Source organism: Ipomoea nil, unplaced genomic scaffold (assembly GCF_001879475.1).
Source record: "Ipomoea nil cultivar Tokyo-kokei standard unplaced genomic scaffold, Asagao_1.1 scaffold0146, whole genome shotgun sequence".
Taxonomy (NCBI): Eukaryota; Viridiplantae; Streptophyta; class Magnoliopsida; order Solanales; family Convolvulaceae; genus Ipomoea; species Ipomoea nil.
In genome coordinates this window covers 3,783,404-3,804,138 of record NW_017616574.1, presented here as the reverse complement: position 1 = coordinate 3,804,138, position 20,735 = coordinate 3,783,404, and the positions used below count along the sequence as shown (strand labels likewise).

At 36.0% G+C, this 20,735-nt stretch overlaps 1 long non-coding RNA gene across 1 annotated transcript in view; it reads left to right on the top strand.

Moving 5' to 3' along the window:
• The first annotated feature begins 14,167 nt into the window (after positions 1-14,167).
• LOC109173491 overlaps positions 14,168-20,735 on the top strand; it is a 30,038-nt gene continuing 23,470 nt past the window's right edge. The window contains exons 1-2 of the long non-coding RNA XR_002052922.1: positions 14,168-14,179; positions 20,059-20,148. This is a non-coding gene — a long non-coding RNA (uncharacterized LOC109173491). The remainder of the gene's footprint in view (positions 14,180-20,058; positions 20,149-20,735) is intronic.

Sequence of the window (20,735 nt, the reverse complement as noted above, 5' to 3'; positions counted from 1 at the left end):
GGACCTACGGATGAATAGGCTGATCGCCGATGATTTGTGAAGGGCCTGATCACCGGCTGGATCGAGGAACTGGTTGACTCCGTCTCTCGCCGGAGTACACTGATATACCTCCGCCACTGCTGGATTTTCATCTCAACAAATGCGCAACGATCCCGATCTAACTCCGATTCAATCATTCGTCATCGAGAGCAAAGTGCTGATAACGTGTTAAACATAAAAAGACAGAGAGTGGAGAGGGAAAGGTTAGGATCTCTTTCATTCATCTCCACATACATAATCCAATGGTACACAATATAAAGGAATGATAAATGGTCTACATAATGATCATTAAATATGTCCGTTACAAATATTGTCCACCATCAATATTATTTATAACACATATTAACTAAAGAAAGATTAAAAAATTGATTTGGTAACCACAAATTTCAAATTTCTATGAGATTTCTTTAGTCAGTTAGCTACGGACAATAAGAATTATAATGCAAATTTTACCTCAAGCGCGCCTTCATGTAAAAATATTAAAATATTTCTAAAATTACTTTTAAGGGAGATTAATTCCAAATCAAAACTTATAAATTCAATAAAAATTTCGTCAACACATTATTAAAATTAAAGTCATAAAAAAGTTATTGAAAAAGGAAAAAAGTAGAAGGTTATGATATCAATAGGCTGCGTGATTTTGTAACTAAAGATGTATAATGTTAGCTTTAGAATGATTCCCCAAAAAGTATTATTATTAGCATGAAATTCAAATTTAAGGGAATGATAAAGTTGCAATGCAGGGATAAAGTATGAGATAATTGAATCCTAATCCATCTTTAATAATCCATCAAAAAGAGAGATTATATATATATATATATATATATATATATATATATATATATATATATATATATATATATATAAGATCATATGAGAACAACTACTTAGGTGAGAACGTGAGAACAAATCGTGTGCATCCATCTAATATTTTTTAATGGTCTAGATTAAATTAAGTGTGTGCAAACGCGATTAAGTGTGTTTACACACATTTAATGCGCGTTCACACACACTTAATATAATATATACCATTAAAAAATATTAAATGGATGCACATGATGTGTGAGTCATGTTCTCACTTAAGCACATGTTCTCATTGGAACTACATATATATATATATATATATATATATATATATATATATATATATATATATATATATATATATATATATATATATAGGTGATAAGGATTAACCCCTGGGTTTTGACCGGGAGATTCTTGGTGGGCCACATCTTGACCTTTCCGGTCAAGAATTAGACAGAACCGGTCACCCCGGCTACGGTAGCAATCTCGAGAGCAGAGTGGACGACCTCCTAAGACACCTTCGCCCCGCCCGGGTAATGGTGAGCGGAACCGAGTGCGCATGACCAGGTTGACGAGGAGACAACTGTGGCAGATATTGCCCCGTGGCACCTCTGGATCCGGCCGAACTTATGACCTGTGCATGTCCGCCACGCGGCCAACATGCCGGCGGACCAGGAACTGTTCCTCGTGGTCCCTATAAATACCGCATTAATTGCAGCGGAGGGGGACTTTTGGCTGGAGGGAAAACGACAGCCTAAAGGACCCGGAAACCCATGACCCACTGTCCGGGTTCACCAAGTCTCAACACTTGCGACGGAGAGCAAATGTATCCGGTCTGATTCAATAAAACGTATTTGACATCGTATTTTGCGTTATCAATAGGGAAGAGATGAGGTGCGGGTGGGGCTTTCCGTGCGGTTGTGCGGGTAGACACACGTTAAGCATTAATCTGACGCACTTAAAGGACAAAACACACGCACATTAAGCACACAAACAAAACACTTTAATATCACAACCCCACACACGTTAAACACAAGCCTCACGCATGTTAAGCACAAGCCTAACGAACCTTAAGCACAGAACTCAGGCACCTTTAAGTTTCAACAACTACTCACATTAAACACAAACTCACGCACGTTAAACACAAAACTCACGCACCTTAAGCACAAGACTCACGCACCTTAAGCACAAAACTCACGCACATTAAGCACACAACTCATGCACCTTAAAGTTTCAACAACAACTCACATTAAGTATACACTCACGCACATTAAGCACAAAACTCACGCACCTTAAGTACAAGACTCACGCACCTTAAGTACAAAACTCACGCACATTAAGCACAAACTCCACGCACCTTAAGCACAACACTCACGCACCTTAAGTACAAAACTCACGCACATTAATCACTCGCACAACCGCACGAGAGACACTTATCCGCACTAGAACTTAACTATATATATATATATATATATATATATATATATATATATATATATATATATATATATATATATATATATATATATATATATATATATATATATATGTGTGTGTGTGTGTGTGTGTGTGTGTGTACTAGTTTTACACACGCATTGCGCGAATAATTTAATACCCAATGTTTGTATTTAAATAAGTAATTCAAATTATATCAATGCAAAATTATATAGAAGAAGTTCATTATAGTTGAAAATAAAATTAATGTTTAATTTTCACTTTTCTATAAAAAAATTATCTAAAATACCTATTGTAGTTGGTATGGTATTAGGTAGTATATACTACTTTTGGTTGGAATTACTCTAAGTTTTGTTAATTCGATTTTGGGTAGGTTTGTCATTGTCTTTTTCTTCATTGCTTGTCCGTTTTTTTTTTTTTTTTTTGGTTGGTAGTGTCTCGTGCGCAATTGCGTTACTGGTGCTAGTTTGCAAAAAGAGCAGATATGATCTAATTAGTTTTGTTACATTAAAGAAATAGATGCATGGAATCCCTAAGTTGACTCCCTTATACTAATATTAATAAAATTGGCTCCGTCATTTTTTTAACCATTACGAGAAATCTAGCTCATATTTGATCATGATGTATGTGTGTGGGGGGGGGGGGGGGGGGGTATCCGGTTCAGGTGGGAACCACATCTTATCTGAGAACTTATAAGTATTTTAAACCATTGAGATTAGGGATTAGATGATTGAGATGTACTCGTGCATTCGCTAAAATTAAGGAACAAATTCACGTTGTAAAGACAAGGAATAAACCAGGAAGGGTAATTTGGTCAGTCATTGGGCTTCCCAACGGGTTCAATAAACCCGTTGAGTAGTACTGTTGGACCAATGGATCTACTGAACCCGTTGACGCGTTCAATAGTTTCGTTGAGTAATGCCATTGGACCAACAGTTTTGTTCAACAGGTCTATTAAACATGTTGACGGGTTGAATAGTCCCGTTGAGTAATGCCATTGGACTAACAGGTCTGTTCAACGGGTATATTAATCCTGTTTATATGTACCGTGACGGTTGATTAGTATTTGATTATTCGTTTGGCACAGGTCGTGCATTCATATTACTGTGATCATGCACTCCTATACAAAATATTGTGCATTCTAATATTAGTTGTCGTGCATTGATAACTCTAAATCTGATTATTCACTTGGCTAGGCCGTGCATTCATATTATTTTAATAGTGCACTCATATACAGAATGTCGTGATTTCTATACAGAATGATGTGCATTCTTATAACTCTCTAGTTGTTCATTCAAACATGGTGATGAAGCAAAACTCATACGGGAAACAATAAAAATTCTGAAAATAAGGACCAGGTAAGCCTATATGTGGCAAGTATTACATTCAGTTATTATTTGTTCTATTTATGTTCCTGTAGAATAGTTATGTTTAAATAGTTGTTACAACTCCTTGCTATTTACTTTCCTCTGTGTACTATATATAGCTGGTAGTTTACATCAATAAAGGTACAGTTCATTCATTCACATGGTATCAAGAGCCATATTCCCCTAAGGAGTTTTTGTTTTCTTTCGCCATTTTTTATCCATGGCTACAACCACCAATGAAATTGTCCAGCTTAATGCTCTATCTAATTTCCCTATTAAACTCACCTCCGTTAACTTTCCTGTCTGGAGACGCCAAGTTCAGTCCACCCAACAAACAAGGAAATAAAAATAAACAACAACTAAAACAAAGGAAAACAAAATGGAAAATACAATAGTACCCCTGCCCTCATAAAACAAAACAAAAACAAAAAAGAAAAATAATAAGGGGGGGGGGGGGGGTGAGAAAGAAGACAATAACAACCATAAGATCATGTCATATCAACAATGTAGAATTGTTTACAAGTTCTCATGTGAAATTTGTAAATCACAGCACGCAAGGATGTTAGAACAGCAGTTGTAACGCAGTTCGGGAAAACCCTAGTCTTCGAGGCACTTCTCAGTTTGAAAATTTGCCTAAATCCACTAAAAGCTCAATATTTAAAGTACACTGTTTGGAACATGAGATTACACAATAGAATAATCTTTCCTACCAAACTATTGTAACCTAAACACATGTACTACTTTCTAGGGGAATTTAGAATACTCTCAAAGACTCTCAGAAGTCAGACCTCATAGAATAAGCTAGGGAATTCGTGAGTTGTAGTGATCAGATGGGAGGTCTTTATATAGCTAACTAATCCTTATACACCCAGTAGAAAATTATTCCTACTTTGTTTAGACTTTGGAATTATATCTTTTATGCTTATCCTTCCTGAACTGGGATTTCTTTTTGTTAACAATTTTGACTAAACTTCTTGAGTCAACACTCTCCCCCTTTGTCAATTTTTTGTCAAAACCTTGATCTCTGTGTTCCTCCCCCTTAGTTGGTGCCACAATGATGGTAGATTAATGATAGGTTAGATTGTCATCCCATGTGTAGCTTTTATTGGAGGATCTTTTTTCCATCATAACACATTCATGTCTTTCATTGTAGACTTTACAACTCTCTTTGGAAAAATCTACTTTGAGTTCATCTTCACGCAGTTGATTTATACTGATAAGGTTTGCTTTTAGTCTTTGTACTAGAAAAACTCTTGGCAATTTAAGTAGACCGTGGACATTTAGAGTTCCACTACAATAATTTGTCCATTACCTCCATCTCCAAATGTTACATGTCCTTCAGTTTTGTATTGGATGTCTTCAAGATTGTTAGGATTTTCAGTCATGTGTCTTGAACATCCATTGTCGAAGTACCAAACACTTGTGTCTTTGCTGGTTTTTGAGGTGCATGCAACAGTTTGCGTTTGATCTTTTCTGACCCATATTTTCTTATTCTACCATTGATCTTGTCTTGAAGGTCAATCTGTCTTCTATGGCAGTGTGCTTTGATATGTCCCAGCCTGTGGCAGTAATAACATCTAATTCTTCTTTGGTGTTGAAAGTGATGTTGTGACACTTCTAGACTTTCGTTTGCAGTATTTTCTCTAGAAGTTGAGTTTGGTGGTCTTGGTCTTTCAGTAAGTTCCTTTATTTCTTGGATCATCTTGGCTTCTTTTTCTTGAGATTTCATCAGTTTTTCTTGGGTTTCTTTGAGAAGCAACCCTTCTCTTTCCTTTTCATTTTTCAAAAATTGATTTTCTTGCATGAGATTTAGATTTACTTTGATAAGTTGTTCCCACTTTGAGTGCAGTTGGGTGTATGAGTCTAGTAACTCTTGTAGATCATCCTTAGTTCTATTCTCACTTTCACGTCTTGTAGTGAAGGCTACAAAGTTTGTGTTGGTATCTTCTTCACTATCCGAGTCACCACTTAAAGTTTTCATATATGTTTTATTTTTCCTTTTTAGATATGTTGCACATTCAGACTGAATGTGTCCAAATCCTTTGCACTCATAGTGTTGTATTCTTTCAAGATTTGTGGTTTCCTTCTTTTTGGTGTTGATAGATTGATTTTGTTCACCTGAGGAATTTCCTGGACTATTTGAAGAATTTCTATTTTTGCTTCTGAATTTGTTAAACCTTTTGAGGATTCTATTGAAGTTTTTGCTCAGCAATGCAATAGATTGTTCCATATTTTCAGTATCAACATCTGAATTTTCTTCATGTTCTGATTGGGCTATTCCTTTGCCATTGGGTTTCTTGTGCTGCAGCATCTCAAGTTCATATGTTTGAAGATTCCGCATTAAATCACTGAGTTTGCAGGTAATTAGATCTTTGGGTTCTTGAATAGCTGTTACTTTCATCATGAATCTTTTAGGCAATGATCGTAGTACTTTCTTCACTAACCTAGGTTCAGGGATAGGTTCCCCTAGGTTGAATGCATCTCTAGCAATCCCTAACACTCTTGCATTAAATTGAGTGATATTTTCATCCATCCTCTTCCATCTTTAAGTTCTCAAATTGAGTTTGGATCATTTGTAGTTTAGATTGCTTGGCTGTAGAATTTCCTTCATGATGATCACATAGTATATCCCATGCTAGTTTTGCTGTGGCAATTAACTTGAAGGTTTCTTCACTTACAGCTCTGTAGATTGCATTCATGCCTTTTGAGTTATAATTACATTCTCTGATTTCTTCTTCACTCCAGGCTGTACGTGGTTTCTGATTTCCTCTGTTATCGACTGGATTTTCCATTCTTTCTCAACAGCTCCCCAGACTCCTTCACCTTGTGCTAATATGTATATTCTCATCCTAGCTTTCTAGTACGAGTAATTTGTACCAATGAGGGCAGGGGGCCTGGTGTTTGAAAGTCCTGGGAAACTCCATTAGGATATTGCTAATAACTTAAGCAGTTTGGCTTTGATACCAATTGAAATTTGTAAAGAGCAACACACATTGATGTTTGAACAGCAGTTGTAACATTGATGTTTGAACAGCAGTTGAACAGCAGTTGTAACCCTAGTCTGCGAGGCACTTCTCAATTTGATAATTGGCCTAAATCCACTAAAAGCTCAATATTTAAAGTACATTGTTTGGAACCTGAGATTACACAATAGAATGATCTTTCCTACCAAACTACTGTAACCTAAACAAATGTACTACTTTCTAGGGGAATTTAGAATACTCTCAAAAGACTCTCAGACCTCATAGAATAAGCTAGGGAATTCGTGAGTTGTAGTGATCAGATGGGAGGTCTTTATATAGCTAATTAATCCTTATACACCAGTAGAAGAATTATTCCTACTTTGTTTAGACTTTGGAATTATATCTTTTATGCTTATCCTTTCTAAATTGGGATTTCTTTTTGTTAACAATTTTGATTAAACTTCTTGAGTTAACATAATGTTAACAGAGATTATCATTTGAACATAAATCTCTCTCTTTCTCTGTGTGTGTGCGTGTGTGTGTGTGTGGAAGTTTAGGGGTTGTTTACTAACTTGGAAAAATGGAGGATTTTCCAAAAAATTGGAGAATTGGAGAAGTAAAAAAATGGAGAATGGAAAACTTGTTTACTAAAATCCTTGTTCCAAATTCACATTCTATCTCCATTCTCCACTTTTTTCAGTATATTTGGAGAAAGGATAAACAAAGTTCTCCAAATGGAAGAATGGAGAGAGGCGCACGCGTGAACAGTGCCATCTCTTGGGGTCTTTGGATCGATTTTGAATAGCAACATATTGCTTATTATTAAATATATGCACAGCCGCCCATTATTATTATTTGCCATTTTGGTTTTAATTACTATTATTATTACAGTTTTTACTTCCCATTTTGTGCTTTTCACATTCAAAATTATTATTATTATTATTATTATTATTATTATTATTATTATTATTATTATTATTATTATATCTTTAGCGTTTTTCCCTTTAATTACTATTATTATTATTATTTTGATTATTATTTGTATTATTATTATTTATGTACTAAAATTATGTACTAAAATGATTGAAATAGTTTTAGTTATCTAGAAATATGTTTTTATCAACTTTTATTATCTTTTGTACATTTAGTATTAGTGTATTATATTGATTTTTTTTATTAAAAAAATAAATTTGTAAAATAAATTATTATTATTATTATTATTATTATTATTATTATTATTATTATTATTATTATTATTATTATTATTATTATTATTATTATTATTATTATTATTATTATTATTATTACTACTACTACTACTACTACTACTTGTGCTCCATATTATGAAATTTGTAAAATGAAATCAGAAAATTGGAGAAATGGAAAACTGGAGAAATGGAGATGGAAAATTGGAAAAATGGAGAAATGGAAAATTGGTAAAGGAAAAACAGAGAAATGAAGTAAACGACCCCTTAATGATGTAAGAACAATTTTGTCTGATAAAAATAATAATACAATATTTGTAAAGTAATGTACAATTGTACCATTATATAAATACAGATAAAAAATATTAATATCATAATTACCTAAATCTTTTCCAATAATGCAAACTTTGAATGCTATGTATATAGTCTAGCTAATTAATTGACCAAAATTCATGTTAAATTTTATATTATATTTTTTAATACACTCTAAAATATTTATAGTATATGTTTAATAAAATGCCAACTCTGATTGAGATGTTGTTCGAACCTAAGACCTTCCTTATGGAAATCAATGCGTAAGTTAATAATAATATATAAATAGCTAATGGAATATTCAGTTACTAAAGTTACACTAACGAAATGCAGGGGTATTTAGGATAAGTAAATGATATAATAAAGGGTAAAGTAGGAAAAATTATGTATAAAAAAAATACTAAAGTCAAAATAATATGAACCATTCATTTCAACAAACAATTGGACCAACATTTTTAGTTCATGTTATAAGCCTGATAGAGAAGTTAAGGGGTTGTTTACTAACTTGGAAAAATTGAGGATTTTCTAAAAAAATGAAGAAATTAGAAGTTAAAAAAATGGAGAATGGAAAAGTTGTTTACTAAATTTCTTCTTCCAAATGTTTACTCCTTCTCCATTCTCCGTGTCTCTTAAGGATTTTGGAGAAGTTAAAAACCAATCTTGCCAAATGGAGAAATGGCATACACACGCGTGAACAGTATTACATTCTGGAGGTTGATGGATCGAATCCTACTGGCTACAAATTGCCAAATTGCGTTCCTAAGCCCTTTGTGCATATTTACTGTTTCCTTACCTCTTATTCCCATTCCAGTTGTTATAACAAATTATTATTATTATTTCCTTTCCTCCTCCTTATGCATACAAATTTATTATTATTATTATAATCTTTTTTTTTTTCTTTTTTCTCCCCTTTGTATACACAGATTTATTATTATTATTATTATTATTATTATTATTATTATTATTATTATTATTATTATCTTTTTTCCTTTTTCCTCCTTATACATACAAATTTGTTGTTGTTGTTGTTGTTATTATTATTATTATTATTATTATTATTATTATTATTATTATTATTATTATTACAATTATTATTATTATTATTGTTGTTGTTGTTGTTGTTGTTGTTATCTTTGTTGTAGAAATGTAAAAATGTTATATAGGTGTATTTAATAAAATAAAAAATTAGAGAAATGAAAAACTGGAGGAATGGAGAAATGGAAAACTGGAAGAATGGAGAAAGAAAACTGGAGAAATAGAGAAATGGAAAACTGGAAATGAAAAAACAGAGAAATGAAGTAAACGACCCCTAAATCTTTGTTCTATATTATTCAAGAAGAAGGTATAACTAATAGGAACCAGCACACATGAAATCCAATAAGGGTCTATAGTGGGCTCATCACAAGGCCAAAAAGTACATCCTTAAAACATCATTGGTGGAAAAATCAAGGAATTCCAATAATAATTCCATTCGATAGAGGAAAGTATTATAGTGGCCCGTTTCAAGTGATATCACGGATCGAAGACAATGTTTATAAGATACGAGGTTGAATCATTTTTCAAGAAGGGAAGGATGATGCGGCCCAACATAATGAAGATCCATTAAGATTACAAATTGGGCCAATCACAAGATCCGAGGCCCAAATCAGCTTTATTATTTGTGGTTATCATTATTTTAAATTGTTTAGAATTAAAGAGAAAATACTAGTTTGTATTTAGAAAGGATTCCTTAAATCTCTTTCTAAATGAAACTCTATACCTATAAATAGGGCACATCCATATCAGTTTCGGAGGCTTGAATTCAATAAAATTCTTAAGTTTTTCTTTACACTTGTGTAAGAAATCCTATGGCTAATTGTGGATTCAATTAGTGGCTAGTCGTGGACTCGACTAGCAAATTGATTCGTGGACTCGAATCAATCTTACTTTCTTCAACCTTAGATTTAGGTTCGTGGACTCGTTCTTGAATCGAAGGAAACTAGATCCGACTCTAGTTGATTGAAGATTGCAACATCGAGGTACTTGAATCTACAATGGGATTCTTCTAAGTCTTTGAGGATTCGAGACAAAGGTTTCTCGTGAAGTTTAAGGTATTTCGATCTATCTCTATCTTTACATTGAGAGCATTCTTGGGACAATATTCCATCTTTATTTGAACCTTGGACTAGGTTCATATCAATTTGGTATCAGAGCCTAGGTTTATCTCATTATCGTTAGAAATTTGATTTCTTTGGTTCCCTAGGTTTATCTCATTATCATTAGAAATTTGGTATTCAGAGGCTAGGTTTATCTCATTCTTATCTTACATACTACTTTTTTTTTTCGTGTCTTATTCATAAAAAACCCTAAAAAAAATTTCCTTAGCATTCTTGATTGTGTTCTGGAATCTTGATACATGTTCTCCAGTTTCTTGAAAAACAATCCCGAAAGAGTTTTCCATTTTTCCCGTCCAATATCAACAAGACCTCACACCTCCTAAGCACCAAATTACCAGATATTTTTTCAAGAAAACAACCCCATCTCACCCTTACCTATATCCAAAGCGCATTTATGCGCAATCACACCCTGTCCAGATTTCCGCGTTCTGTGACCAGTTTCAAAGAATGACCTATATCTCGAGATCCACTAGTTAGTTTTATCTGAAATTTTGATGTGTTTTAGATATCTTCTGGGGCTCTCTATTGATATATTATAAACTTGCTAATTCCTTACGGTTATTGAGATATTGATCTTCGAAGTAAGGGCAGAGTTTCTGTTTTTTTGGGTGATTCTTGAAATTCTTGATTCTGTTTTGATGGGGTTGTGTGGATCCTCTTGGTCCGAAATTTTTGTTGATATTTACAGTAGTTATTTGGAGTTTACTTATCAAAAAAATCAAAAAAAAAAAAAGCAAAAAAAAATAAATAAATAAAAGAGAAAGTAAAAGAAGAAGAAGTATAAGGTTGGGGAAAGAATAAGGTTGGTAGGAGAATCTTGGAGCGAAAAGGAAGGGGAAAAGTATACGGTTGGAAGGAGTTCTTGATAGATTCCTATTTTGTTGTGGTATACTTGAACCCCTCTTACATTCTATTTGTCTCTATCTGTTGATATTGGTCTTGCACATCTTTCTGCCATACTTCCTTCTTTGGTTTCCTTTTTCTTTGAAATCTTGCTTAGTTTCTTTGCTTGTATTGTCCCTTTTCTTTGCTTCTTGCTCTCAATTTTATTACCTACCTCGCGATACACCTTACTCTCAAAGGCTTGTGAAGTTTTCCAAAGTACGTTTTCTTGAACTTTGAGGTTGAATCCATATCAACTTGAGTTCCGGACTAGAATTTTTCTTTTTGGAAAAAGGCTTGTGAGAGTATATGCCACCTTGAGCGATACACGAGTGGAGTGTGTGTTTGTAAGAGTGTGTAGTGCACCCCCAGAGCCATAAAATCCACCTCTTACCAGCGAGTTGAGAATAGTGAGGGAGCGAGCCAACTTTTTGGTTTCACTAACATGAATACTCACATATCTTCTTGTTTTTAGATTTTGTTTCTCATCTACAGATGGCTGAAGAGGTTCCAAACACACGTAAGAGATTAGAGCAGAAAATAGATGCTCTAGCCTTTGCCATGGAAGGTTTAAGCACTCGAATGACTAATCTAGAGCAACACCCTAAGCGAGTGCAACTGCCACTCTATACTAGGGGAAACATTCATGGAAAGGGATGCATTATCGTTATCAATTCGGATCGTTGTATGCATTTAGCTAGTGCAACCATGGTGGACTACCTTAAGTTACATCTTATCAATCACCCCCAACCATACAATCTTATTGATTCAGGGGATGTGAGAGTGACTAAACAAGTTTTTATTCCTTTTTGTATTGGCAAGTATTATGATGAGGTTCTATGTGATATTGTGCCAATGCGTACTGCACATGTTTCACTTGGAAGGTCATGGCAACATGATAGACATTTTTATTATAATGCACTCAACAACACATGCAATGTCACCTATAATAGATTTATACATGTGCTTAAGCCTCTACTTCCAAAACAAGTAGAAGAAATTCAACTAAGATCGAAGCAAGCTCTCAAACCAGCCTTGAAGAAAGAAGAAATCAAAGAGAGCAAACTGGAACCTCCACGATTAGAATTGGAGTCACCACTCCAGTCCTCTAACTTAGATTGTAGCCAAATAAAGGAACCGCTATCAGTGGTACAGTGGAAAGAACCAGCCAGAGCTATCAAAGTGCAACCTCGCTTGCTAACAAAAAAGGATAATAAGCAAGAGAAAAGAAGGGGAGTAACTATTTACTCACTTTTATTTCAAAAGCATGCATTAAAATTCTCTAGATTTGTTTGCCATATTTCTTTTAATGACCTACTTGCTAGATGTGTTAGAAATTTGTTTGCCTCCATACATCCAAGATTCCTTTATTTTGATTTTACTAAAACTTTATTTGATAGAGATAAGGAATCACTTGGAAGTTATAAGGCACATTTGAAAACTTCTTATGGCAAATACTACTTGCACAAGGGGTTTTGGTTCAAAGTCAACGGGATTGGCACTTTTTGCTTTGATTTGAGCGATGGTTTAACAGTTGATTTACATGAGGGACAATTTGGTTTTCCAAAGAGTGATGATGTTTTGCATGGATATTTTCATTGGCCAAAGAAGAAAAAAGATGTAGAATCTTATGTTCATAATTGTGCTACTTACCACCACAATGCATCTAAATCATTACTTGATATTTCCATGGATTTTGTGTTTGGTTTAGCCTTAAGCTCTAGAAGGAAAGATGTTGTGCTTGTTGAAAATTCAAACAAGATGGCTAAATTTAATATGTCTCGTTTTGTTGATCTATTACTATCCAGAATGTTTAAATTCCATGATGTGTCATTAGACTTAATTGCCTTACTTGTTGATTGTAGGATGATGATTGGAGCGACTCGTGTCAAGCATCCCAAGAAAAAGTTTCATGAGCGTGATAAAACAGAAAGTGAGCTTGCTACTTTGTCTTTCATTGAAGATTTGGATTCGAGGACGAATCCTTTTTCAAGAATGGGAGAATAATAGGAACCAGCACACATGGAATCCAATAAGGGTTTATAGTGGGCTCATCACAAGGCCAAAAAGTACATCCTTAAAGCATCATTGGTGGAAAAATCAAGGAATTCCAATAATAATTCCATTCGATAGAGGAAAGTATTATAGTGGCCCGTTTCAAGTGATGTCACGGATCGAAGACAATGTTTATAAGATACGAGGTTGAATCATTTTTCAAGAAGGGGAGGATGATGCGGCCCAACATAATGAAGATCCATTAAGATTACAAATTGGGCCAATCACAAGATCCGAGACCCAAACAGCTTTATTATTTGTGGTCATCATTATTTTAAATTGTTTAGAATTAAAGAGAAAACACTAGTTTGTATTTAGAAAGGATTCCTTAAATCCCTTTCTAAATGAAACTCTATTTACTTGTTTTTCTAGATTAGGTTTAGGACTCTTTTTCCCATTGTATTTAGAATTATAATGCTGCCCCTATACCTATAAATATGGCACATCCATATCAGTTTCGGAGGCTTGAATTCAATAAAATTCTTAAGTTTTTCTTTACACTTGTGTAAGAAATCTTATGGCTAATTGTGGACTCAATTAGTGGCTAGTCGTGGACTCGACTAGTAAATTGATTTGTGGACTCGAATCAATCTTACTTTCTTCAACCTTAGATTTAGGTTCGTGGACTCGTTCTTGAATCGAAGGAAACTAGATCCGACTCTAGTTGATTGAAGATTGCAACATCGAGGTACTTGAATCTACAATGGGATTCTTCTAAGTCTTTGAGGATTCGAGACAAAGGTTTCTCGTGAGGTTTAAGGTATTTCGATCCATCTCTGTCTTTACATTAAGAGCATTCTTGGGACAATATTCCATCTTTATTTGAACCTTGGACTAGGTTCATATCAATTTGGTATCAGAGCCTAGGTTTATCTCATTATCGTTAAAAATTTGATTTCTTTGGTTCCCTAGGTTTATCTCATATCAATAACATTTATGTACAATAAGCTCAACAGAAAGGTAGCTGGAAAATAGAGAACCACCCCAAATATACTCTAACTATACCACAGTAATCTAACAGCTCAATACCGCTGTTGTGACAGCATCACGGTATCACGAACATAAGATGCTTCGATCCCTAAGAAGAATCGTGGGATACCAAGGTCCCGAATGCGGAAAGTCGCAGACAGCTTAGCTAGCACACCACTGATCATGTCGGGGTCGTTGCCTAGCAAGAGAATGTCGTCGACGTACACTAAGATATACGCCCATATTTGCCTTGAATAAAAAATAAACAGTGAAATGTCCGTCTTTGACGGTCTGAACCCAATTTGCAGTAAGAAATCATGCAATCTTTTAAACCAAGCATGAGGGGCTTGTTTGTGTCCGTATAGCAATCGTTGTAGTTTGCATACATAATCTGGAAAATGAGGATTCGTGTAGCTGAGTGGCTGACGCATATAGATGCCCTCGTCAATGTGCCCGTTCAAAAAGGCATTATATACGTCCAGTTGGCGCATGGACCACTTGTTAGACACAGCATATGCCAGAAGTAGTCGGATGGTGGTCGGTTTGGGCACGGGACTGTATGTCTCGGAATAGTCTTCGCCCGGGACTTGGTTGAACCCTTTGGCCACAAGACGGGCCTTGTAGCGATCAATAGAACCGTCGGACTTGCGCTTTACGCGGAAAACCCATTTACACCCGATTACGTTCATGTCACATTGAGCAGGCACGAGACGCCAAATATGATTGTCTAGTAGTGCATTGAATTCTGCGTCCATAGCGGAGTGCCAGTGTGGTGACTTAACAACTTGCGTGTGGCAAGTGGCAGCGTCATCAACGGAAGCTACCAAGGCAGTAAGCTGCTGACTCGAGTTCCGCCGCCTCATATGTGTCGTTGTCCGGAGTTGCATGACGTGGGTCTGGATATTGGGCCTTGTGCGACGGCGCCTGTTTGGGGCGATCGACGAGGTCGTCAGTTGGAACGACGAAGAAACTGCTCCTGCTGCCGATGAAGAAGTCGGCTGCGGAATTAGTGGTTGTGGCGGAGGGGGCCGATTGGCGGCGGATGGGGGTGCCGACACGAGCAAACTCAGAGGTGTCGGCTGAAGAACTTGGGCAGATGCCCAAGGCTGCGTGAGATCTCCCCCAGAAGTGATAGCGATGACGTTATGTCGTGTGTCCTGGTAGGGAAAAATTTGTTCATTGAACCTCACATGTCTCAATACATAGATAGGGCATGTGTCCCTGTCCAAACACCTGTAACCAAGCAAAGAGTCTGGGTATCCTAGAAACACACAAGACTTGGAATGGTAATCCATTTTGTGTTTGTTATACGGACGTAGGCACGGAAAACACTCACAACCAAAGACACGGAGTAAATCGTAATTTGGGGTTTTGTGAAATAACAAAGAATATGGACTGGCATTTTGGGAAATAGTAGACGGGAGGTGATAAAACTCCGGTATTCCAGTCGTAGGCCGCGAAATACATGGAGATTTTGCTCGTCGAGGCCAATTGGACGACCTGCTTGTGCGAGTTGCTCCACCAATACCTGCGCCTTGCCAAGGTATTCTGCCGAAGATAGGTCTCCTTGCCAGAGACCTTGGAGCTGGGTGAGTAGACTTAGTGATCGTGCGCGGGAAGTAGAGCCCAACGCTATCTTGATCGCAACCCCTATGGCACGCGATGTGGAATGGCCGATCGCTAAGTAGAGAACCTCTTCTGCCATCGATGATATTAACATGCTGAGGATCGACTGGTCTTGCTGGATCCATGTGACATGCTGAGGATTCACAGAGGGGGCAGCGGTTGATGAACTCCCAGCGACGTACTCTGGCGGACATCTGTGGGTGCCATCAATAAAACCATACAAATTCTGCCCTTTGAAGAAGGGAACCAGTTGGGCTCTCTAGAAAAGGTAGTTTGTAGAGCATAGCTTAAGGGAGATGTAAGTGAACATTATTGGATGGTTGTGGTAACTCCACGGAAATCTTCTTGAAGCTGCTATTCAAATCCATGAATCCATGAGTGCTACTCTATTTATGGTTTTTCTTTTTCTTTTTTGAGTCAAATCTGGAAATAATTTTTCAAGGATGATCCTCTCAACAAGAGCACCAATTGATACAACCTTGAGGTTGTATGAGTTACTCTTCTTCGAGTCAAGAGTCAAACTCTATGGCTGTGCTTCGAGTGACAGCCCAACTCCCATTGACTATGCTTCGAGTGATAGCCCTTCAGTGCCCTATTCAAGTACATAGATGACTATATATATGATGTAGTAGTAGTAGTAGTAGTAGTAGTAGTAGTAGTCGTCTTTATATATAATAAAGATTAGCAAGTATGAATACATTAATTGTGTGGGTAGTATTTATACATATTTTGTTGAAGTTATTATGTGTGTGTGTATATATATATATATATATATATATATATATATATATATATATATATATATACATACATAAAAGCATAATGAAGTATGGAAAAAAATTTATTGTGTTCAAATTTATAGGTAAAGTCTTATATTTAATATAATTTGTGTATATATTCATTTAAACCTCAATTATAATTAATTTGACTCCACATATATAAAGAGGAGAAATTAGATATAAAATAAATATTTTCTTGAATGCTACTGGCTCTATTACAATGTAGTGTATGTGTTCATACTTTCTCAAAGTCTGCTGAAACACAAAGAACCAGGCTCGAACTCACAACCTTCCAAATGAAAGTCCAACTCAGGTACCATTAGACCATATAGTCTTGGTAGATATAAAATAAATATAGTTCTTACATAAATAATCTTTTTCAAATGAATAAGTTTTTGGTGGAGATTTTCGACAAATATCGTCTGTTATTTTATTTACAAGTTTTATTTAAATATGTTAGTTATATAATTAAAGTACGTATTTCAAATTCAAATTCCTTTCAAAAAAATTCAAATAATAATAATAATAATATAAGTAACAATAAACTTTAAAATCAACATAATAATAGCATAATTATTAAACTTTTAAAAATATTAAATATTACATTGTATAGTTATACTTACATTTTTCATCAAACTAATTATTAGCTCAAAAACTCAAGTATGTTTTTCTGTTTTCACAACCATTACTTTCTTTGCTAATTCAGAGGATGTCAAAAATTTAATTGGTGAATTTGTTAAATTAATAATAGTTCGTGCATTGCACGGGACAATTACTAGTAGCATGGTTGCAATAGGCGTTAGGCGCTAGTCGGGCGGTAGAGTAGCGCCTAGCGCCTAGACGGCCTAGGCGGCTAACTGAAAAAATGGAAAACAGTGCACGTGTGTAGGTGCATATATGTCATATTATACATACATACATACATACATACATACATACATACATACATACATACATACATACATACATACATATATATATATATATATATATATATATATATATACATACATACATACATACATACATACATACATACATACATACATACATATATATATATATATATATATATATATATATATATATATATATATATATATATATATATATATATGTCATATAAATGAAAAAAATTAGCAAGGTCGAGTCGGCGGGGTTAACTCGGCTAACTCGACAGAAATTGATGAGTTAACTCGGCGTAATCGGCCGAGTTAGGCGCTAGGCGGGCGCCTAGGTGACTGGCCCGCCTAGGGGGGAAATCGCCACGGCCTAGGGGCGCCTAACACCTAGGCGCCAATTACTCGGTGCCTAGGCGGGATTTTTGCAACCCTGACTAGTAGTAATAGTAATAGTAATAGTAATATTAATAGTAATAGTAATAGTAATAGTAATAGTAATAGTAATAACAACAACAACAACAACAACAACAATAACAATAACAATAGCAATAACAATAACAATAACAATAATAATAACAATAATAATAATAATAACAACAACAACAACAACAACAACAGTACTGTAGCTCCAATGGTTGTATCAATTTGTGTCTTTTGTTGCTTTGGTGTAATAGTAAACATGTTTGCTTACCACAATTTCATGGGTCCATCACAGGGGCAGTGAAGGGGAGCCGGTGCCCAGGAGTGCGACGCATTGTACGATGGGATTAACACACGGTTCTCTCAACTACTCACAGAGCCTAGGTATATGAGAACTATAATATATGAATATAAAAAAATCGTGGGGAGAATGTGAGACCTTGCATATTGTTGCATAATTATTTGATCATGATGCATTATTTTGATATTTGTTATTTGGTAAAATATTTTGGAACTTGGTTATTTTTATTTGTGGTGATTTGCTTATTAGCTCCCCAACCAGGTATTTGTTTAGGTTACAAGGACGTAACCTTATTTCTTACGGGGGTAGAGGTGTAATAATTCATCATGGCAGTGTACGTTCGTGAGTAAGGGGTAATAATAGTCTTACAATTGAGGCATTATGCAGTGTTCAGCCTCCGCCTTCAATATCCATTAAGGCACCTGCACAAGCTAAAAATAAAGGTAGTGGGAAACGTATCAAGAGCAAGCGAGAGTTAGCTATCGAGGAGAGTACGTGGTGAAAGTGCTAGTGTTGCAACAAATATGATGGTCATGACACTCGTAACTGTACTTCCAAGTGAAGTGTGTTGGTGTGGTCCGTCCATTATTTCTTTGTAGTTTCATTGTGCATTTTTATTTTAAAAGGCTTTCAATAAAAATAGAGGTACGTGGTGAAATGTTGTACTATCCAAAAACTAGTCTAAACGTCTGCACCATAGTGTTCTACTGTCTACGTTGTGCTACGTAGCGAAGCCCGACTTCTCCCGATCATCCAGTGCAACACGTGTGGAAATTGACTCCTTGGACACCTATCTACACACACCCCAAAATCATGCGACGCCGTTTGGAAGTCGTAATCCAAAGCGTTACCGATGACGCTCTCTCCTAGTTGCTCTGTGAATAAAAAAAAAAGAATAATTATGTTGAAAAAATAGCATTAAAATGGCATTTTGAGTGGTTATTCTGTGGTATAAATATAGGTGGGATCCACTTTCAATTTAGGTCGGGTCAATGTGGATTCGGGTTCTTCGTAGTAAGATGAAGAATTTGATATAATGTACGCTCAAAATGGGTAATAGGTGAATGAGAAATTGATTCTCAAAGTGAACCTATTTAGGAGAAGTCCAAAGTACGAAAGCTTAATAAATGGGAATTGAGTTTTAGCTCAATCCGTACCCCTGCTTTCGGTCCTGTACGAAAGTAATTAAGCTTAAGTGTAGTTAAACTTTGTTTTGAAAGCTTAATTATGTTAATTAATCTTAAGAGCTTAATTAAGCTTTGGAATTGGGAATATAGCAATATGCATGGACGAATGTTGCATGGAATTGAAAAGTTTCGTGCTCCTTTCGTGCTTATGTGTGAGCTCCTTTTGTGGCTTTTAGATTCGGTGAGCACGAATCAATGTTATATGCAATTATTCGTGTTGCACCGTTTCGGTGCTTGCGGACTACTCGGGTGTGGTTTTCAGTCCCTGTGAGACTTCCTATTTTGCCATTTCACTACTTTTCCAGTCAAGCCCTGTTCTGCGCTACAATCCACACATTGGCCCACAGGGTGCCCATCTTCAAGAAGGCCCGAATGAAAGACCCAAGCCTACATGCCATCCATTCCAAGTTTAGGAACCTCGGTAATAGTATCTCGATCAAACAGCTGACGAATGGGTGTTCGTCTTGATCAATAGAATGGGAGGCCCTCAAGAAAACCGATTTTCACGACCAAAGGCAGCACCTTCTATCAAAAATGGAAAATTGGCTATGGAGATTCCGTGCGGTCAGAAATTCAACCTTCAGGCCTTCCCCCTGGCTCCCGCTTGTGCTGCTAAGAACTAGAACTCAGAAGTCGTTGGAGAGACCGTTTCTTATTTTGTGCCGAAGCAATTTATAAAGCACAGGCTGAAACAGGTGAAATCAAAGGGCCGAAATATCACAAGTACCGCCTCGGCCTTGGCCATCACACGGAATAGCGGAAATCGGGATTTTGTTACCGGTGAACGCTTCCAAAGTCAGTCGTCCTACGCTTTAGGGACTGATTTAGGAGTCATTTCTTTCCATTGATCGGATAGGACGAAGGTATCTCCGCAGTCTTGGGCGAAGATGGAGATAACGGAGGGTACCGCGATCGAACGTCACCGGAACGCCCCGATATGAGAAAGCCATTTCGAGTTCAACGCAGAGCAGCAAGCACAATTAAGGGGCGAAAGATATTCATATGATTAAAGCTCTGTACTCTCGCCCCTTGCTTTTGTTCAGGCCAATTGTTCTCCATCAATGCGGAAGAATCCTTATTTTGAATCGTCAACAAACCGCCGGAGGATCAAGGAAGACCAATTAAGGGAACTTTGGGATCGACAGATTTATCAACTACTACCGTGGTTGTTGCCAACGGGGATCCTGTAACACCCCGTGTTACGGTCCCTAAAACCATTTAATTAATTAAGCAATAGCCCAAGAGAAAGAATAAATCATAATGATTAATTAGAGAAAAAGGCCCACCATAGTCCATGGGCCCTCATATAT